Here is a 20,256-nt window from a genome sequence, read left to right on the forward strand (position 1 = left end):
CAGTGAAATCGACCATAACAATACGCCACTTTGAGCATGAGCAGAAAAGGTCATTCGGACCAACAGGAATGTTGGTTTCTAAATTTACTAGGATAAGCATATGTGATGACATGATTAGGCCTATTCATGTAATCCTTATAAATGCTGCTTGCCAGCATATCCACCTGAAAGCAAAAGTGGTATTAGGCAATATCAATAGAAAGAGATTGTCAATACATTCAATGCAAAAAGTGTTTAGTACTTTCGCAAGTGTTGGACCATTCTGCTCATCTGTACGTAGGTTTACTCTTTGTTTGAACAGGATTGATGAATCCATAAATTGTCACATACAGCGTTTGCGTTATGTCGCTCTGAAAACGAGTAAAGTGCCCCTAACCAACCGAGAAGATAGAATGGTCATTTGTACCAATACAATGTGCCCATCTCATGAGCTAACTCCGAAATGGCTTGTCCAAGGTTAGATGGAATCGTTTCAACGAAAGGAATAGACATGTGGAATATTTAAATTTTAAATTTTGTATGTAGAGGGAGACAAAATTAATTGGAGAAACTCACACCTGAACCTTCACCCCTCTGAATGATATCTCTTTCTTGTGGTATGCTCTTTATCAAATTTGTAAAACTCTCATAAGTGGTTCCAAGCTGTAGAATCAGTAAAGTGGACTATTCAGAACAGATTTAAACGAGATTCCGAAAGGCTTTTACTCTCTTAATCTCGAGTTGAAGTTTAGTAGAAACGTTCTAGTTCCTATATAGGCCCTACTATTCCTTTCATACAATCCAGATCACCGCTATTTTTGATTTGAAACTCTTGTTTCTTGGCCTCACCGTGATACACTGGGACATCAAGCCATTTAATGGTATGTGGTGCGTCATCACAATAGGCTGTTAATTGTGATACGTAACAAGTGTGAAATGCGCTGCATAAAATCCAGCTATTTGTATTATTCACATTATCCATAATACTAGTAACTGGGATATCATAACAGGAAGAATGTGTGTAAAATTGACTTTGGCAATATACAGTTTTACAACTTACTTTATCTATCTATTTATTTTTTTAATTGTTTATTTATTTATTTATTTGTCTGTTTATTTATTCATTCTATTCACCAATTTTAAAATCATTGATTCATTCATTCACCTTTTATTCATTCATTTGTTTACATTTCGTAAGAAAGTAGGGCAATTATATCTATTTAATAAAAGCTTAGCATGCATATGGGGAACTCATATCTGCTAATTAGCCCCCTCCGCACCAGCCCCACCCCCTCCCCCAAAAAAGACAACAACAACAACAACAAACTAACTAACTTAATTATAAAAAAAACAAAAAACATATTTCTATGTACATTATTTCGTCATGACGTATCTTAATTGTGTCTGACTTCAACCAATAGGCTTAAATAATAATAATAATAATAATAACGATAATAGTGGCTACTTGTACAGCGCACAGGTACACTTTTCAGTGTTCATGGCGCTTCAAAAATGAAGAGATATCATATATTTAAAATAATATATAAATATAAATATGAATATAATTTATAATTATGATATAAGTTATAAATGTATTTATAATGATATAATTATAATCATAAATATAATTCATAAATATAAATATGCACAGAACTTGCATTTTGTTTTTGCTGTCACTTTTTGTTCAAAGAAGCTTTTCCGAGTCGTTTATGAGGAGGTGGAGGCTACAATCAACATGTAATTATGTGTGTGTTGTGTGTGTGGGTGTAGGGCCTATTCTTTGTGTGAAATCTCCATAGAATGTGTTGTATGCATTGATGCTGTACAATGTACAATTTGTACGTGCAGTTGACTTGTGAGAAGTGTAAGTTGGTGAAGTGGATGGTGATCTTGCCGACCTTTCTATTCTACCTTGTGCCGTAACAGGAATATTGCGCTTATTTTCGGCTGTGTAAATAACTTGGCTTTTCACGTAAGAAAAATAATAGATTTTTTTGTGAATTTATGTACACGAAAAAGAAAGTAAAGTACATGTACATGATTCGTCTTGCGTTGGTAATGGTAGTCCGCAGCTGTGTTTGCAAGGGAAAGTATAGTTTTCCACAATTTGTAGTCCCGAGCATTTAAAACGGTGTTTGTTGTGGCGTTTGTTTGGCCTTCCGTTTCTCAACCACACTTTAATCACTTGATTTGACAATGCCGTGTTATTATACATGCTGATATTTTGCTACCCCTTTTTTCTCTGAAGTCGATAGATTGGTCACCCAACATATTCAGCAAGGAAAAAGGCTGGTAATGTAACCTCGGCGCGGGGCGCAGTAACCAGTCACGGGTTGGGGTCGCTGGTGGCCAGTGCAAGCAGTGGCAGTGGTGCGGTATACAACTGCACCTGTATACTGGTAATCGTCTTTTTCTTCTTCCAAGTTAGTGCATCCCTCTTGCAGAGTATTGTCGCACTTGAGTATAAAAAGGGTAGTGCCGTCACAGAAACACGCATGTGGAGGTGCAGAAATTAACATGAAACTTAACTAACGTGCAAGTAAAAAAAAACAATATTCTGGTGGACTATCGTAAACTGATACTACTGATGGAAGTGAGGCAGCTCTTGAAGGCTTCAACAGAGGGAGCCGTTACTGCTGCAGCTGGTAGGCTGTTCCGTAGCGGGACCACACTTGGGGAAAAAGCTATGCTGGTAGGTTTGGATCCGGCAGTGGTGCTGTCTCGGTTTGAGATCATGACCTCTGGTACCCGATGCAGGATACATGTAAGGAGGTGCAGCTGGAATGGCTACATACAAAACCGTTCATGATCTTGTAGAGCATCAGAACTTTGTTTTGGGCTCGTCACTCAAAGAAGGATCTCCACTGCAGTTGTTGAAGCATGAGGGCAACACTGCTTTGTTGTGCGTAGTTTGCGGTAACAAAACGGGCTGCACGTCGATGTACCATCTCTATTTGGTTGATGAGTTCCTTGGTGGGAGGGTCCCAGACTGTGGAGGAGTATTCAAGAGTAGGTCTTACATAGGTCTTATATTTTTTAAAGCCAACGTCTTTATGTGTGGCGGGCATTTCCTTAGGTTGCGTCTGAGGAAACCAAGAGTGCTGTTGCTTCTCTTGCACATGTTATTGATGTGGGGTTTCCAGGTCAGATTTAATGTTAGAACATTAAATCATTATACCAGCACAACATTACAATGAATGCACTGACTTGTAGGAAACAATTTGGCATTCAATGTTAGCATCATGTACACTTGTAGTCTATACACTGTGGCATTGATCATGAATGCGCCAGAAGCACAAGTTTACATGAAAAAAAAAAAGCACACAGATAAAAGCCTGAACTACAGGTGTACAATAAGTAGTTGTAAATCTCAAAGACTGGCAACACATACAGTACAAATGTACATCTTAAAGAGCCCTAGAATTTCTAAGACTTGCCTTTACTGGGTGACGTCTTTCTTCCAAGTTTTACCAATTGTGACAAATTACAATGTTCTTTTATATGATTGTAATAGATACATGTAGATATAGAATGTATACTTGGGTGACCCACACCTCGTCATAGCTAATGTTTGCCCATAATTGAATCACATTTCGCCACTGAAATTCTTTGAAATCCAACTCGCATACAGGAAAAATGCTGAAAATTCCAATGGAATCACAAGTTCACTGATCGATATTGAAAATTTGCAGCTATCGTCGTCAAAGGCGAACGATGCGAAAAAGTTGCACGCTAAGGAAGGGGCCGCAACTCGTCACCCGCTCTCCCATAGACTTAGCACGTAAAAGACGTGTGCGGGTGACCGTGATGTTCCCATAGACATACACGTAAAAGATGCGTGCGGGTGACATACATCTGTATAACACGTATTCCTATAGCCCTATTAAAATTTCAGATTTTCACGAAAAACTGTTCGGTTTTCACCACAATTTGTTTGGTTGTGGTAGTCCTGCCAAGTTTCAAGCGTACAGAACACAGTCCCGGGCATACATTTTTGTTCAGTGCGCTCAAAACGATTTTAAGCGGGGTGACGGTATTCGGGCCCCTGACGAGGTGCGGGCACCTTGCTACAGTGCCGACCGCGGGAAACGTCACGAAAACCCCTAGGGCAAATGCGGGAAGCCCTTTCGTCCGGGCGTACTAGGTAATACGCGGGCGTTTGGACGCGTACAGACGAGGGAAGTCGCCCGCACTTTCACGCTCGTCTAAACACCCGCATTTGCCCGAGCGCTCCAGCGCGGAATTAATGATATGAAAATCAAACTCTCCCGTCAACCATCGGCTACATGAAGGAAATTAGCTGAAATCGATCCGCGAAAATCTTTTGAAAAGTATCAGTAATTTGCCGGATGTTTGCTTTTACGTTCGAAAGTAAAATAATAACCATAACATTCAGCTCCCGAATATGCTAAAGCAAATGTCGAATGATCCCTTTGACGTTTGGAAATGAATAACAATAATACTCCGTACGATGATTAAATAAATGTCGGATGTTTGCTTTTACTTTCGGAAGTAAATAGCAATAACATTCATCTCCGGAAGATGCTAAAATAAATGTCGGATCTTTGCTTTGACGTTCGGAAATGAATAACAATAATATTCAACTCTGTACGATGATAAAAATAAATGCCGGATGTTTGCTTTTACGTTCAAAAGTAAATAACAATAACATTCAGCTCCGGAAGATGCTAAAATAAATGTCGGATCTTTGCTTTGACGTTCGGAAATGAATAACAATAATATTCAACTCTGTACGATGATAAAAATAAATGCCGGATGTTTGCTTTTACGTTCAAAAGTAAATAACAATAACATTCAGCTCCGGAAGATGCTAAAATAAATGTCGGATCTTTGCTTTGACGTTCGGAAATGAATAACAATAATATTCAACTCTGTACGATGATAAAAATAAATGCCGGATGTTTGCTTTTACGTTCAAAAGTAAATAACAATAACATTCAGCTCCGGAAGATGCTAAAATAAATGTCGAATGATCCCTTTGATGTTCGGAAATTAATAACACTAATATTCAACTCCGTATGATGATTAAACAGATGTCGGGTGTTTGCTTTTACTTTCGAAAGTAAATAGCAATAACATTTGGCTCCGGAAGATGCCCAGAAAATGGCAGATGATTGCTTTTTACGTTTGGATTTAAATAGCAGTAACAGTCTGCTCCATATAATGAAATAAATGTCGGATATTTGCTATTACATTTCGAAATGAAGAACAGTAACATTCAGCTGCGTTTGATGGTAAAGTAAATGTCTGATGTCTGCCTTGACGTTCAAAATGAAAAAACAGTAACATTCGGCTCCGTACGATGCTAAAATGATTGTCGGATGTTTGCTTTTAAATTTGGAAATGAATAACGGTAATGTTCTGCTCCGAACGATGCTAAAATAAATAACAGATTGTTGCTTTTACATTTGGAACTGATTAACGGTATCAATCGGCTCAGTTAGATGCTAAAATAAATAGCGGATGTTTGCTTTCACGTTTGGATATGAAAAAGGATAACATTCAGCTCCGTAAGATGCTAAAATGAATGTCGGTTGTTTGCTTTAACATTTGAAAATGATTAACGGTAACATTCGGCTCCGTAAGGTGTCAAAATACTAGTAAATGTTGGATGATTGCTTTTGCGATCAGAAATGAATAACGGTAACTTTAGCCTCTTTACAATGCTAAAACAAATGTCGGATAAATCAGATAATTTTGCTTAACATTCGACGTCGTGCGATACCAAGTTGATTGCATAAACCTTCGACACTTCGTTGGTGCTCAATTTTATTTGATCTCGACATTATGGACGCTATACCTATTTGATTTAATTGTCCTTATTTTATCAACTTTCGACATCAGCCGCTACTTTATAGTTTTCTCGATCACTAACGTCGGACGGTATGACCTAATCAACTTTGGACATTGGTCGCTATTTAATAATTTCATCAACCTTACACATCGGTAGCTATTATTCCGATGTTCGTTATTCCGAAGGCTCTCTAGTCCGAAGATTCGTTATTCAGAAGGTATATTGTTCCGTTAATTTCATTTTCGGATTCATGAATCTTCAGAATAACGAACCTTCGGAATAACGCCACAAACGTTCGAATTAACGAACCTGTAGGTTTAGGGAATTTGTGTGTTTCGAATTTAACGACCCTTCGGAATTACGAACCTTCGGAATATTACGAACAGCACCCATCCGATTATCAACCTTCGACATCGATCGCTGCTTACTGATTTTATCAACCTTCGACGTCGACCGTAAATAACGTATTTGATTGACACTTTCGACGTCGATCGCTGCACATTAGATTGGCAAACCGTCGAAGTGTCGATCGCTGCCTATTTATTTACTGGTTTCCCAATTTCTGACTTAGTTACTGATTTAATCTACCTTCAACATCGGTCGGTCATTATATTGTAAGTGGCCACTTATTGTCTCGAGCTTGATATTTCCCAATGGCGTCCACGTCTACACACACACACATAAAAAGAAAGAAAAAGATCTGAGTCTTAAAGGTCTAACGAGGCGTGAAAGTCCTTGTGTGATGCTTTTAATTGTGTCATTCACAATAGTGTCACGGTCCCTAAGATGGATGAAAGAGGCGCAGATCTTAAGAAGCCACTTGAGTTGAAGTTTAACACCGTCTGTCTATTCTTAAAGTACACGATTTGTAGGGGAAAAAAAAGACAAAGAGAGGGAGAAAACAAAGAAAACGTAGGAGAGAGAGAAGGGTATGGCGAAACCACCAGAGCGGCATTATGTAATCAACAAAGCTGCGTTTAACTTCACTCGAGTCCCCGAGAAGTGGTACTACACGTGCATGCATAATGTTTATCTTGGATACATGTACTGTAGGTACCCTTCTCTCCTTTCATGATAAATTGTTTATACGTATCACATAACTATGTCAATGCATGTTTACGTCGCAATTTGTCCAATCGGGGTTTTCCCTCTTTAAGGAGTGCTTGCTTTCCAAGAAAAAAAAGAAGGATGAAATTAATGATTATGAGCAAAACTGAATGCATTTAAGCAGCGGAATCGCGCTACATCAATAGCACTCCAAAATCTTCGAGTGATCCCGGAGGTCACTCCGAGTGAAAATGAACATTTTCACTCAAAATTCACTCCAATTTCACTCTAAATTGACTCCGTTTTAAATGTATCCACCCCTTCAAGTGTGAATGTTTTCATTTTTTTTTTAGAGAAAGAGAGAGAGAGAGAGAGAGTAGGCCTACTGTGCATTGGAATACGAATCTCTGCTGTGCAGCGATATTATGATCGCTATAAAAACGATCAGTTCGATGAGCAAAGCACGTGCTTGCCCTGCCAGCAGTGAGTGCGCCATGCGGTTCCAACATACTCATCTTGTGTGCCCAGCGTGTTTTTATCACAGAACTCTTGTGTGTAGAGTTCTGTCGTTTTTACGTTGACGTGTGAGTGCTTCGACTTGACGCCTGTGAGATTGACAGGTGCCGTTTACGAGAATAAAAACTGTCAGTAGTGACTATCAATCCCAAAATCAGTTGCTATATAATAATCAGACTAATTACTTAAATGTAGAGTTACATGTAGTTACATGTATTTCGAATGACAATGCGCACATCCCCTTTATCATCACACTTTTGATACGGCGGACAGAAGGCCGTTAAATTTCATTTCAATGATTCGATACAATCATAGCTTTTAAAAGGTCCAATTAAACAAATTGGATATGAAATCACGGTTACAGCTCGTTATTCCGAAGGTTCGTTAGTAAGGTTCTTTAGTCCGAAGGTTTGTTAATCCGAAAATGAAATAAGGTTCGTTATTCCGAAGGTTCGTTAATCCGAAAATGAAACAAAGCTCGACTTACTTCGAAGGTTCGTTACGGACCCTATATCATTTCGGATCCTATATCATTTCGGATCAACGAACCTTCGAGATAACGAACCCTATTTCATTTTCGGATTAACGAACCTTCGGAATGACGAACCCTATGTCATTTTTGGATTAACGAACCTTCGAAATAACGCCGCAAATGTTCGAATTAACGAACCTTTTTTCGTTTTCGGATTAACGAACCTCTATGGTTTAGGGAATTTATGTGTTTCGGATAAACGAACCTTCGGAATAACGAACCTTCGGAATAACGAACAGCACCCGAAATCACAACGTCTTTATCTTGTTAAGATATAAGACAAAAAAAAAAAGGTCCCTCAGTTCATGAACTTGCAATGTTTCTTTATTGCGTGTGTTTCTAGCTTGTATTTGGCACTCACGGAATGAATGCGCGTACAGTATATATGGTAGGCTACATACTCGTGCTCTTGTTGTTGCTGAACATTTCCCCTTCACAGTGATTGTGTGGCATGATCGTTCAGTATGTTCAGATGGTGTTAGTGCGTTGATTAAAATGTTACCACAATAGATGCACGTGTGCTATAACAACGATCTGAGGTCTTTGCTACGCGCTGCTTTCTTGTTTACAAACATTGAATCTTGGTGAACTTAATTCACTATCGTCCCCATGCTAACATGCAAAAGAAGAAAACGCTTTTGTTCTTGTTTATGTGTACCATGCAGTGAACAGAAGGTAGACCTGTAAACTGTGCCGCTAGGCCCTAGCTGTAGTTTGCACTTTGACGGATTGTCACTGCTCGTCTACAATTCGAAGCGAAATGAAAATCAAACTAGAGATCTCGTGCTGTATACTTTCTCGTACTGTGTACTATATACCATATTTAAAATGCAATTTGTGGTAGTACTTGTCAACGCTGTGTTTTTGGCTCAAACTTTTCTCTCTCAAACTTACTTGGTTACGCAGGGGCGGATCCAGGGAGGACCGCAACCGGCGCCCGCCCCCCCCCCCCTTTATTTTTTTTTTGTTGTTGTTGAAACAAAAGAAATGTAAAAAAAAAAAAAAAATGGGGGAGGGGTGCGTGCGCCCCCCTTTAATTTTGTAAACGCGCCCCCACTTTACGGAATTCCTGGATCCGCCCCTGTTACGGGATAATACCTATCAGAATTGTGATTTTGGTGCAAGCTGCATGGCAGTATTGATTTTGAGACACTTCTATGGTCCGTCAGCACCTGATTCTCTTTATGTGACGATGTGCACGTGAAAAGCATTCAAACTTTCCCATGTTTTTGCTCTTGCGTTAAAGGCGTATTAATTCACCACGTACATGAAACAAAACCCCCATAGTTCTGAAATGTGAGTTATAGGGATAGAAACAACCGCTGGAAAAAAAAAATGAATCCGTATGATCGAAAATACAGTACACTATGTGAACGGTTACAGTTTGCTATTCCGAAGGTTCGTTAATCCGAAAATAATATGAGGTTTGTAACTTGTTATTCCAAAGGTTCATTTATCAAAAAATGAAATAAGGTTCGTTATGCCGAAGGTTCGTTAATCCGAAAATGAAACAAAGGTCCTAATTCCGAAGGTTCTTTACAATCTATAAGAGAAATACTGATATCTCCTTATATTCTAGGCTTTATTACAAAAAATTATGTAGGATGCTTTGCACAACGGACCTATTATGCATCACATGTGATATCTAAAACATCTTTTAAATCACTGCTCCCAAAGGTAAACATATGACCTTTGTGTATCTACTCGTTTGTGTGTATGTGTGTGCGTGTGTGTGTGTGTGGGGGGGGGGGGGGGGGGAATAGTTTCCTCCTTCTTCTTTTTTGTTAGAGTTTATCTTAGTTGATCTTGATACAGTGTACCTCTTTCGGTGCGCCCTTTCTCTTGTTATGTCACTTCATCTGTTTCTACATTTTGAAGCAAAGTAATTTGTTCAAGCATTGTGTATGTCCTCGTAACCGTAATGTGTCATTTTGCTGCGATGAGTTGGTTCTAGTAGGCCCTATTATCGCTGTGAGATGTAATTTTTGTAATAACGTGTTGAGAATAACAGATTTTTGTTTCTGAACGAAAGGAAAATGACGGAATTGTTTTGATAACCAATGTGGATGACGTGTTGAGAATTCTGATTCCTGTTTCTGAACGAAAGGAAAATGACGGAATTATTATTTTGATAACCAATGTGGATGACTACCTTCTATAAGTGATTTTGGTGTGAAAAGAGAGTTTGCTCAAAGAAACGCTTCTCATGAATGGTCAACGAAACAGAATACATCATACAATGCAACGTGACTCGCGTGCATTTAGCAAACGAAATGTCTAGACCTTTAAGTTCAAGTAAAATGCATAAAACACAGAATAAGAAAGCAGACAAACTAACAAATATGGAATTAATGACCGCAGACGTAACGTAGGAAAACCTGACACCTATGCTTGAAGAAATTCCCACAAAAGCAGAGCGCAAGATAAAAGAATACATGTGCGTAGTCCATACAGGTCGTGATGCGCTCGGTCGAAATGCGTATGTCGCAGTAAACGAAATTTTAGGCATGTCTACACATGTATATATAAATACTTGAATTCTACATACATTGTATAGTTTTATCTTTACAATAATATATAAAACAACCCCTTTCCGCATCCCTAGAAGTCATAAAAGAAAAAAAAAAAAAGAAAATCGCCCTTAAAGTTCAGGTTATGTTCAAGCTCACAACCCGTTCCCCCCCCCCCCCCCCCCCCCCCCTGATGCAACAGTCCTGCTTAGCGACGGCGTTAACGCTTCATCGCACACACATAAATGGCGACAGCTTGGGTGTGTGAGAAAATTCATTCTTAAATGGATGCACCCCCATGGCACTCAGGATTATCACTGACCCTCCTATGCCTTTTGTCTATCCACCCTCCTGCTTTAATCCCCCTCCCTTCACCTGTTGGCCTCCTTGCCCATGACCTCCCATCCTCTCCTTTTGTTTTCTTTGTTCCGTGTCCCTAGCCTGTCCCTGACTGTTCGTGTTGTGTGAACTTCTTTATAATGTGATTGCTTTCCCTGCCTGATTATCATTTTGCCTCTGACAAAGATTCTTCTGGAATCAAAAGCTCAGGCCCCTTTAGAGTATAGACTCCATTTTACTCCTTTGGCACGCCACTGATATTCGATAAGCAGTTTTCAGCATTTTTGTGATTGTTTGTTTTGTTTTTGTTTTGTTTTGTTTTGTTTTGTTTTTGCTACAGATAATTAGCCAATCACAAGACAGATATAATTCGATTCTAACCAATACCAAAATACGGTTGCCTGAATGTAAACTTTGGTGTGTTTGTGTTGTGTGTCGGCTGCAGTGTAGTTTGAAACAACAGAAACAGAAAAAAAGAAAGAGGCACGCAATGTGTGCTATATACCAAAAGCCTCATTTACCGAGAAAGTTGATCGCTTCCATTCTCCTCCCATGGCATGTTGTTGTCAATGGAAGCTAAAGAGAATTCTTTTAGCAAGTATACCAGTACCTAAAGAGGACCTGAGGAACCCGTTGTTTTGAATGCTGTGCTCGGTACGAGTTCAAAACGCAGTCGAAGTTATCAGAATGCCATTATAATAGAACTGATAGCTCTATAGAAAACTTGTTTAGGTCAGTAAAGGTTGCTGTAATGCAATCTTTGTGGAATTGACTCATTACATCTGAGCATTTTGAAAAACGTGTAGAGTACTTTCGTTTTGCATATAAATGTTAAGAAATAGTTTGAACTATGAAAATAAAAAAGTATGGTTACTTCAACGATGTTGAATAGTTCGATTAGCCGTGATGCATAAAGTGAATTCATGAATTCATCTGACTAATCCTTACCGATTGATGATCACTTCTATAAGCCAACAGTTAAGCTGAACTGCTTTGGAGTGATAAGACAGGTAAACGATGAAAACTTGGTACATGTTGTATGCTATTATAATTATTATAAAATCCTGTAGCCAGAACTGATTTTACGATCATCTTTAACCTTTCAGAAAGTTCCAGTTTTCAACTTAAATAGTAGCGATAGCTTGTAAGAGTAAATTAGCATCCCTCTGACTATTTTTGGTCAATATGCATACTCTTAACCCTATTCTAACTGGGTGGGGGGGGGGGGGGGGTCAAATGGGTCAAATTGACCCCCCCCCCACGTTTCGCGTCACGATTCTGCAACGCGCAAAGATTTTGCCGCGTCGTTTCACAACTTTTTTCATTGAAGTCTTCCGCATATTTTGAGACCAAATTTGCGACGTCTGAGTACACCGTTCTGAAGTTACGTAATGTTATGCAAATGCATGTCAACCGGAAAACAGCTCAAATTCATGATATCGTGTGCAAATTGAATGTAAATTGTGTTTTTGGGGTTAAATTGATATAAATTATAGTATTTCATCTTTGAACCATTGAAATTAATCAATTCTATATAGTGTAGATAAGCCTGAAAAAGTGCCTGCAACAAATTTTGAAAAACAACAGAAAACACAAGGTCGAACAATCAATAAAATACATAAGAAATTAACAAAACAATAAAAAACAAAAGAAATTGGTTTTGACTGTGCTTTATTTTTAAATGAAAATTGGTTTATATGTCTTGAGGAATTTTGACACAAAAATTTAGCAATACTTCAGTCTTTTTTATGGAGTTATAGGTGAAAATATGATTTCATGCACAACTTTGCATAATCAATTTATTAAAAATAGAAAGGCAATATTTTTCTATTGTATGACCATGTAATCTTGTAGTTGACATCCAGCTCTATCTTCAGGAAAAATTTCGCAGCGATCGCGCGATCGGTGGCCGAGATCTGAAGGGGGGGGGGGGGGGGGGGGTCACCCCCAGTAAAAACTCCTCCCAGTTAGAATAGGGTTAAGCCAGCTGGACAGAGCGATCAATGGGCGCGATTATCACCACGCGTGGTTAACCTAAACAATGCTCGGCCGGCTTGTTCGGTTTCAGTGTTGTTTATTTCCCCCTTTTAAAAACGAAGGTTCCTTAGTCCAGCCATTGTTTTCGCTTCCTGCTCAAGACATTGAACAGTTCAGCAAAGCTGAAGTTTAGATCACTAAACGGCGACATGAACTCATGATGATAATAGGACTTAGATCACAGCCGAAAGTGCGCTCCTTCATTACTCTAGAATGAGAAAGAATACCCTGTCTGTGTTCAAAGTTGGGTTACGGACGATGAAAAAAAAAAAAAAGGTTTGAATCATGAATTGTCGGATGACGTCGGCAGATTGATGATATAAATATTAGCGTATCATGGGAAAGATTAAGTAATGATGAGCCCAATGATATCGCAGGGCTCCAAACTAATTTTTATTTTTGACCACCAAAATCATTGATTTCTATTTTTTTTTTTTTGGTGGCCAAAAAAATCAAGAAAAACATAGGAAAAACTAAATCGGTCCTACTAAAAACAATTATTAAGCATTACTGACGTGACAGGTACCCATGTCTAAAATAAATGAATACAAAAGTAGATCATCTCAATCACCATTATTCTGAATTCTAAGATTTAGCAAATAGGCTTATAGATAATTATAAAAGTTGATGCCTATGCTATTAGGTGGTCATAGCTTACTTTTGGGATGAGAAAGTGGGAGCATTTCCAGATTGTTTGTTTTAGCATTGTAAAGAGCCGAAAGTTACCGCTATTCATTTCTGATTGTAAAAGCAATCATCCAACATTTACTATAGTATGTTAGAACCTTACGGAGCCGAATATTACCGTTAATCATTTTCAAATACACTGTATAAAAGCAAACAACCGACATTCATTTTAGCATCTTATGGAGCTGAATGTTACCCTTATTGATTTCCGAATGTGAAGCAAACATCCTCTATTTATTTAAGTATCATACTGAGCCTATGTATACCATTAATCATTTTCAAATGTGAAAGCAATAATCTGTTATTTATGTTAGCATTGTACCAGAGCTGCCAACCGTTCCGAAAAATTCGTATACGAAAAATCGAAGGGAATACGACAATATGAAAACGTCCTTAGAAAGTACGAATTCACAGTGGGGCAAAATAATGGGTAAAAATATAGCAAACGCACGTCGCATGTGCCATGTTATCTGTATTCAGCTGGGATATCGATGCAACGCGTACGCACCGTATGTGGAAAGCGCTGAATAGAAAAATGTGCGCACACGCATATCGCTGCTTGCGTACTGTGTACACCGAACAGAACTTCGCGCGCGTGAATCCCTGTCGCCTACGGACCCTGGATGTTTACATGGATCGCCGTGGTATCCCAATTAGCCAGCTGCCACTATAGTACCGTATGAGGCGGGGTGAAAGCGTCCCGTTGTGCAATGTCTGCTTCTTTTTCTCTTCTTTTCATCCTCTTGTCCCTTGCCTCCCAAGTACGAAATGATTTTTAGAGTGTTGTCTGTTTTTTTTTTATAACGCTATTGCATCATTTTCTGCGAGGAAGTTGTAGAGGTGAGTTTCTGTTCGTGTATTGATGACTGATGTGCACTGCCCTCTGCAGTATATGTGCAGGTGAAAAGCGTTCGAACTTTCTTTCCAGAGTATCGTGGAAACTCGATTATTTCTAGGCCTATTAAAGGAGATCTCATATAACAGAATACTTATAACAAACTATTTTCCCGTCAAAATGAATCAATTTCCTTTGTTTTGTATCGTTTATTGACTTGATCCCATAGGATCTCGTCGCAATACCGAGTTTTATATGTGTGTTTATTTTCGCGTAGCTTTCGGTGCTGCAAAACTTGCTAGGGCCTAAGCTTACTACTAAACTTCGTTTTATTTCCGTCGTTTCTCACACCTCGTTTAGTACGATTTCTTACATTTTATATCACTTTATCTGTTCCCTTTATACTTTGAAGTATTTAAACGTAATTCTCTTAGTGTCTCGCACTGTTATTTTCGTAACGGCGATTTCTCCGCTTCGCTGCAATCGAAGCGACGGAGTTTGATCCCAGTCGCTTCGATGTGCTATTTGCTGTTTTTTCTAAATGTTTGTGTTGTTGGGAGGTGTTGATACTTTTGTATTTATTATTGAGTTTCCTAGGTATTTATCTCGAGGGATTATGCGTGTTTCTTAATGTTGATCATAGGAAGAGGCTAAAATGATCTTGAGTGATGTCTGATAGTGATGATAACTATGCTGGTGACTGGTGTAAAAAGACGGCTTCCTGTGAATGCTCAGCGTACGTGACGTTTGTTTTATTTCCCTTTCCCTCTAGTCTTCTTTCCCCCTTACTCTTCTTTCCCCTCTCAAGAATGATTTAAAAAAAAGAAATTACGTACACCTCACAACAAAACGAACCATGTGCTATAGCAACTTTCGTAAAGTTAAATCTAAATGTTCAATATCAGCAAAGAATAAGGCGAAAACACGAATGACAATAAATAAAAGCGAAGAGATTGTGTATGCAGTATCTTCGGCTCGTAGAAACTTGACACCCCACCCCTCTCCCTTGTGGAAATTTCCACAAAAGCAGGTGCCACACCCAGGTGCGTGCCAGACGAAAGAATGCGCGCATTGGAATAAACAGCGTGTAAGTATCCTGGAAATATCGATCGAAGAACCAGCTCATTAGTTGAATAAAAATTCCAAAGATATCATGGTTCTATGTCTATAGCCTTTCTTTTGGCGCATAGTAGGGAACATCGAAGAGTCGATTATAGTGTACTTGATCGAATATCTAATGTTCCCTGAACAATAACAAAAGGATTGATTATTTAGTCAATTAAAAATGCAATCACAGAAATACATGAAAGGTCTCGTATGCCCAGACAAAGTCACTACGAGAAGGTCCAATGAGATGCAGTCATCACCTGGGGGGCGTTTCATCAACGAGTTCGTCGGAGTTTTCACCGACGAATTTGCTATCAGCCAATCATACGCAAGGATTTACACTGACAACTGTTAAAAGCTAATGAAATCCTTGCGTCTGATTGGCTGATAGCAAATTTGTCGGTGAAAACCTCCGACGAACTCGTTGATGAAACGCCCCCCTGGTTAGACAGCAAAATACAACGTGTAATGACAATTAATTTCAGTTCACGCGCATCAAAACTGCTTATTACTTTTCAAAGTTTTGGCTATCAACATTCGTTCGTGGGTGTATTTTGTTTGTTTGTTTGTTTGTTTTGTGTGTTTTTCCCTCGTGAAAGACGTAATGATTTCTTCATATCGAACGTAAATTGCATGTTTACCGTAAACAAGCCATTCAGCTCAGCTCAGCTATGGCGCATTCGATCCATCGAACTTGCAGTAACCTCTTATAGGCAGGAGCACATGGCGCATTCATTTAAACTTGAAAATGAAGCCACGTGTTTGCACCACATCGGCGCTTCCACACACAGCGCGACATTTTGCGATCATCGTTATAGCAGACTTTCCGATTCCAGTCAGGGGAAAAGGAATTGGAATACTTCGAAAAATACTGATGTTTAAAATCCAATAAAATGAAAAAAGCCTGAAAACAACGCATGATTATGTTTTGATAGTACATAATTGGAAACACAGAACAGAGTTTTGCATCCGCTCACACAGAAGCTCTCTTGAGAAGATCAAGCATTCCCCGTCCCCTGCTAGAAAATGGAAGCTTCCATAATCAGCCCAGAAAGATTTTGGAGGTACAAACTTGCACTTGTACACATTGCGAGAAAGCAATCAATCAACGCTGAACATTGCGTAGTTTAGAATCTTTATCGTGCTGGTGACCAGCTGGATGCTTCGGCATGTGTCATAACGTTATGTTTAGAGCCTGTAGGCCTCATAGCAAAAAGAGGGAGATTGAAAAAAATACGAATTCTGGTGGAAAATACGAATTTTGGAGCTGCTGAGTACTAATTTGTGCTTCGAAAGGTTGGCAGCTCTGTCGTATACGGAGCAGAATTTAACACTTAGTCATTTCCAAATATAAAAGCAAACATCCGACATCTATTTTATCATCGTACGGAGCCGAATGTCACTGTTGTCCACTTGCGAAAGTGAAATGAGTCATCTGACAATTATTTCATCATATCGTACGGGGCCGAATTTTGAACGTCAAGGCAGACATCAGACAGTTTTGTGTGTGTGTGTGTGTTTTGTTTTGTTTTGTTTTTGTTTTGTTTTTGTTTTGTTTTTTACCATCAAACGCAGCCAAATGTTACTATTCATTTCGAAATGTAATACACATGTAGCAAATATCCGACATTTATTTTAGCATAGTACGGAACAGAATGTAACTGCTATTCACTTCCAAACGTAAAAGCAATCATGTGACATTAATCATTTTGGCATCTTCCGGAGCCGAATGTTATTGCTATTTATTTGCGAAAGTACATAGCAATATAAATTATAAGCAAGCATCCGACATTTATTTAAACATCGTACGGAGTTGAATATTATTATCATTCATTTCCGAAAGTCGAAGGGAGCTGATTGTTATTGTTATATTTCGAACGTAAAACCGAATATCAGACATTTATTTTATCATCGTATATACGGAGTTATTTTGGTTATTCATTTCCGAACGTCACAACAAACATGCGTTATTTATTTTAGCATCTTCCGGAGCTGAATGTTATTGCTATTTACTCTTGAACATAAAAGCAAACATCAGACATTTATGTTATCATATACACGGAGTTGAATATCATTGTGTTCATTTCCGAACCATCGAACGCAGCTGAATGTATACTGTTATTCATTTCGAAATTTAAAAGCGAACATCCGACAGTTATTTTAGCATCGTATGGAGCAGAACATTACTGCTATTCAATTCCGAACGCAAAATCGTATATACGGAGTTGAATATTTTTGTTATTAATTTCCGAACGTCACAGCAAACATTCGACATTTATTTTAGCATCTTCCGGAGCTGAATGTTATTGCCATTTACTCTTGAACATAAAGGCAAACATCAGACATTTATGTTATCATCGTATACACGGAGTTGAATATTATTGTGTTCATTTCCGAACCATCGAACGCAGGTGAATGTTACTGTTATTCATTTCGAAATTTAAAAGCGAACATCCGACAGTTATTTTAGCATCGTATGGAGCAGAATATTACTGCTATTCACTTCCGAACGTAAAAGCAATCATCTGACATCTATTTTGTCATCTTCCGGAGCCGAATGCTATTGCTATTTACTTTCGAAAGTACAGGCAATCATCCGTCATTCATTTTATTATCGTAAGAAGTTGAATATTTTTGTTATTTATTTCCGAACGTCAAAGGGATCATTCGACATTTACTTTAGCATCTTCGGGAGCTGAATGTTATTGCTATTTACTTCCGAACGTAAAAGCAAACATCAGATATACATTGTATATTTTATAAACGTATATACGGAGTTGAATGTCATTGTTATTCATTTCCGAACATCAAAGCAATCATTGAACATTAATTTTACCACCGAACGCACCTGAATGTTACTGTTATTCATTTCGAAATCTAAAAGCAAACATCCAACAGTTATTTTAGCATCGTATGGAGCAGAATATTACTGCTATTCACTTCCGAACGTAAAAGCAATCATCTGACATTTATGTTAGTATTTTCCGAAGCCGAATGTTATTGCTATTTATTTTCGAAAGTAAAAGCAAATATCCGTCTTTTATTTTATCATCGTACGGAGTTGAATATTTTTGTTATTCATTTCCGAACGTCAAAGGGATCATTCGACATATAGCCTACTCAAGCATCTTCCGGAGCTGAATGTTATTGCTATTTACTTTCGAACGTAAGAGCAAACATCCGGCATTTATCTTATCGTCTTACGGAGTTGAATATTATCATTCACTTCCGAACGCCAAAGCAAACATTCGGTATTTATTCCAGTATCATACGGAGTCAAATGTCACCGTGATTCATTTCTAAAATCAAAAGTAAACATGCGACATTCATTTTTGCGTCTTACGGAGCCGACTGTTACCGCTGTTCATTTTCAAAAGTAAAGGCAAACATCCGACTTTTTTTGTAGCCCGATTGGGCCACCGAATTTTCAGCAATGAAATTTTGGTGGCGCAGGTCGTTAAAAGTCGTGAATAGCGAGATGATCGTAACCGATGTCGATATGTTCTAATAATTATTGATACTTGAGTGATGAACGCATGTGCACAACTTCCGCAGGTGTACTTCTTTAGAAAGTAGCGAACAATCAAGGCAGTGGACATCAGAGTGTGATTAAATCGAAAAGAAGCCCCTGAAATCGGAATTTGATGAAAATGGGCAAAGTCGGAACTCCATGAAATGTATTTTGATTGAGCGGTCAAAATAAAGCTTAACGGGAATGTGCCCTTGAATACCCTCGTCCACCCTCGTCCACCCTCGTCCAACCCGCGTCAATCGAGACGCAAAGTCCCGAGGATGGATTATCCGTGCGGGCGGATGGACTCGTCCACTGAACGCGTATACCCGCGGGTACCCGCGGGGATACGCGTCAGTGGCCTCGTCCAGATCTCGGAAAAGCGTGACGTTTCCCGCGGTCGGCACTGTATACACTTTGTAAAAATTAACAATGTAACAATTTGCCCTTAAATTCATGTGAACACTGTGTTTTATACCACTTTTAGACTGTGGTGAACTTACAGTACGTGACATGGACCGACAATTACAAATAATAACGGGGGGGGGGGGGGGGCAGAAATGTACAACTGTATTACATTTTGTTGATGTAACATACAGTCTGTACAACTGACTGTACATAGCCTACATGTTGTACATTGCACGTTTTGTTTCCAAAGTTCAATTCGATTATTTCATTTTCAACACATTTATCACTAAGTCTAGAAAGGGTATAAAATGCTGAAGTGTTTGATGAAACTTGTTTTTAGTTATCTTTTCTAGTTAATATCAGGTCATTCAGTTGAAAAACAAGTTCCAATTTTCAGTGTTCATTCATTACCCAGGGTATTTGACCGCAGAAATGTATTTCTGACTCAAACGCGTTTACAATCACACTCTTTTCGCTGTCTCAAGGAATTTCTCACCCCATAATCAGAACAGCTTTGTGTTTATCATCTGCCAAAATCTCCCTGAAAGTTGTACAGAATCCTGAATTTTGCACCAAAAGTGAGTTGTTAAACACATACCCCGTTTATACTGCTAGGGGGTTTCAGAGCCTCCTTGTGGAGGTTCTGAAAGCCCACTCTGGAAAAGCAGCCTCTGACCAGTTTGGCAGTTTGTTTATACTACTCACCAAAAGCAGACCCTAGCAGGCCCTAGCAGGCCCAACCAGCTCCTCCCGTCTGATTCATGGCGCGGGCTTTTGTGGGAAAGTGTATAAGTTGAAAGGCTTTCTTCAGCAGGGATTGGTCGAGATGGCTCCAGGGTTGTTTATAATGTAAGCGGGCGATGACCTTCAGCGATAACTTCCGGGTCGGCTAAAAAGCAGCTTCTCCAACCCTCTAGCATTTATACTGTAGCA

Source organism: Diadema antillarum, unplaced genomic scaffold (assembly GCF_040938485.1).
Source record: "Diadema antillarum isolate AM-2024a unplaced genomic scaffold, OU_Dant_1.0 seq00000945_RagTag, whole genome shotgun sequence".
NCBI lineage: Eukaryota > Metazoa > Echinodermata > Echinoidea > Diadematoida > Diadematidae > Diadema > Diadema antillarum.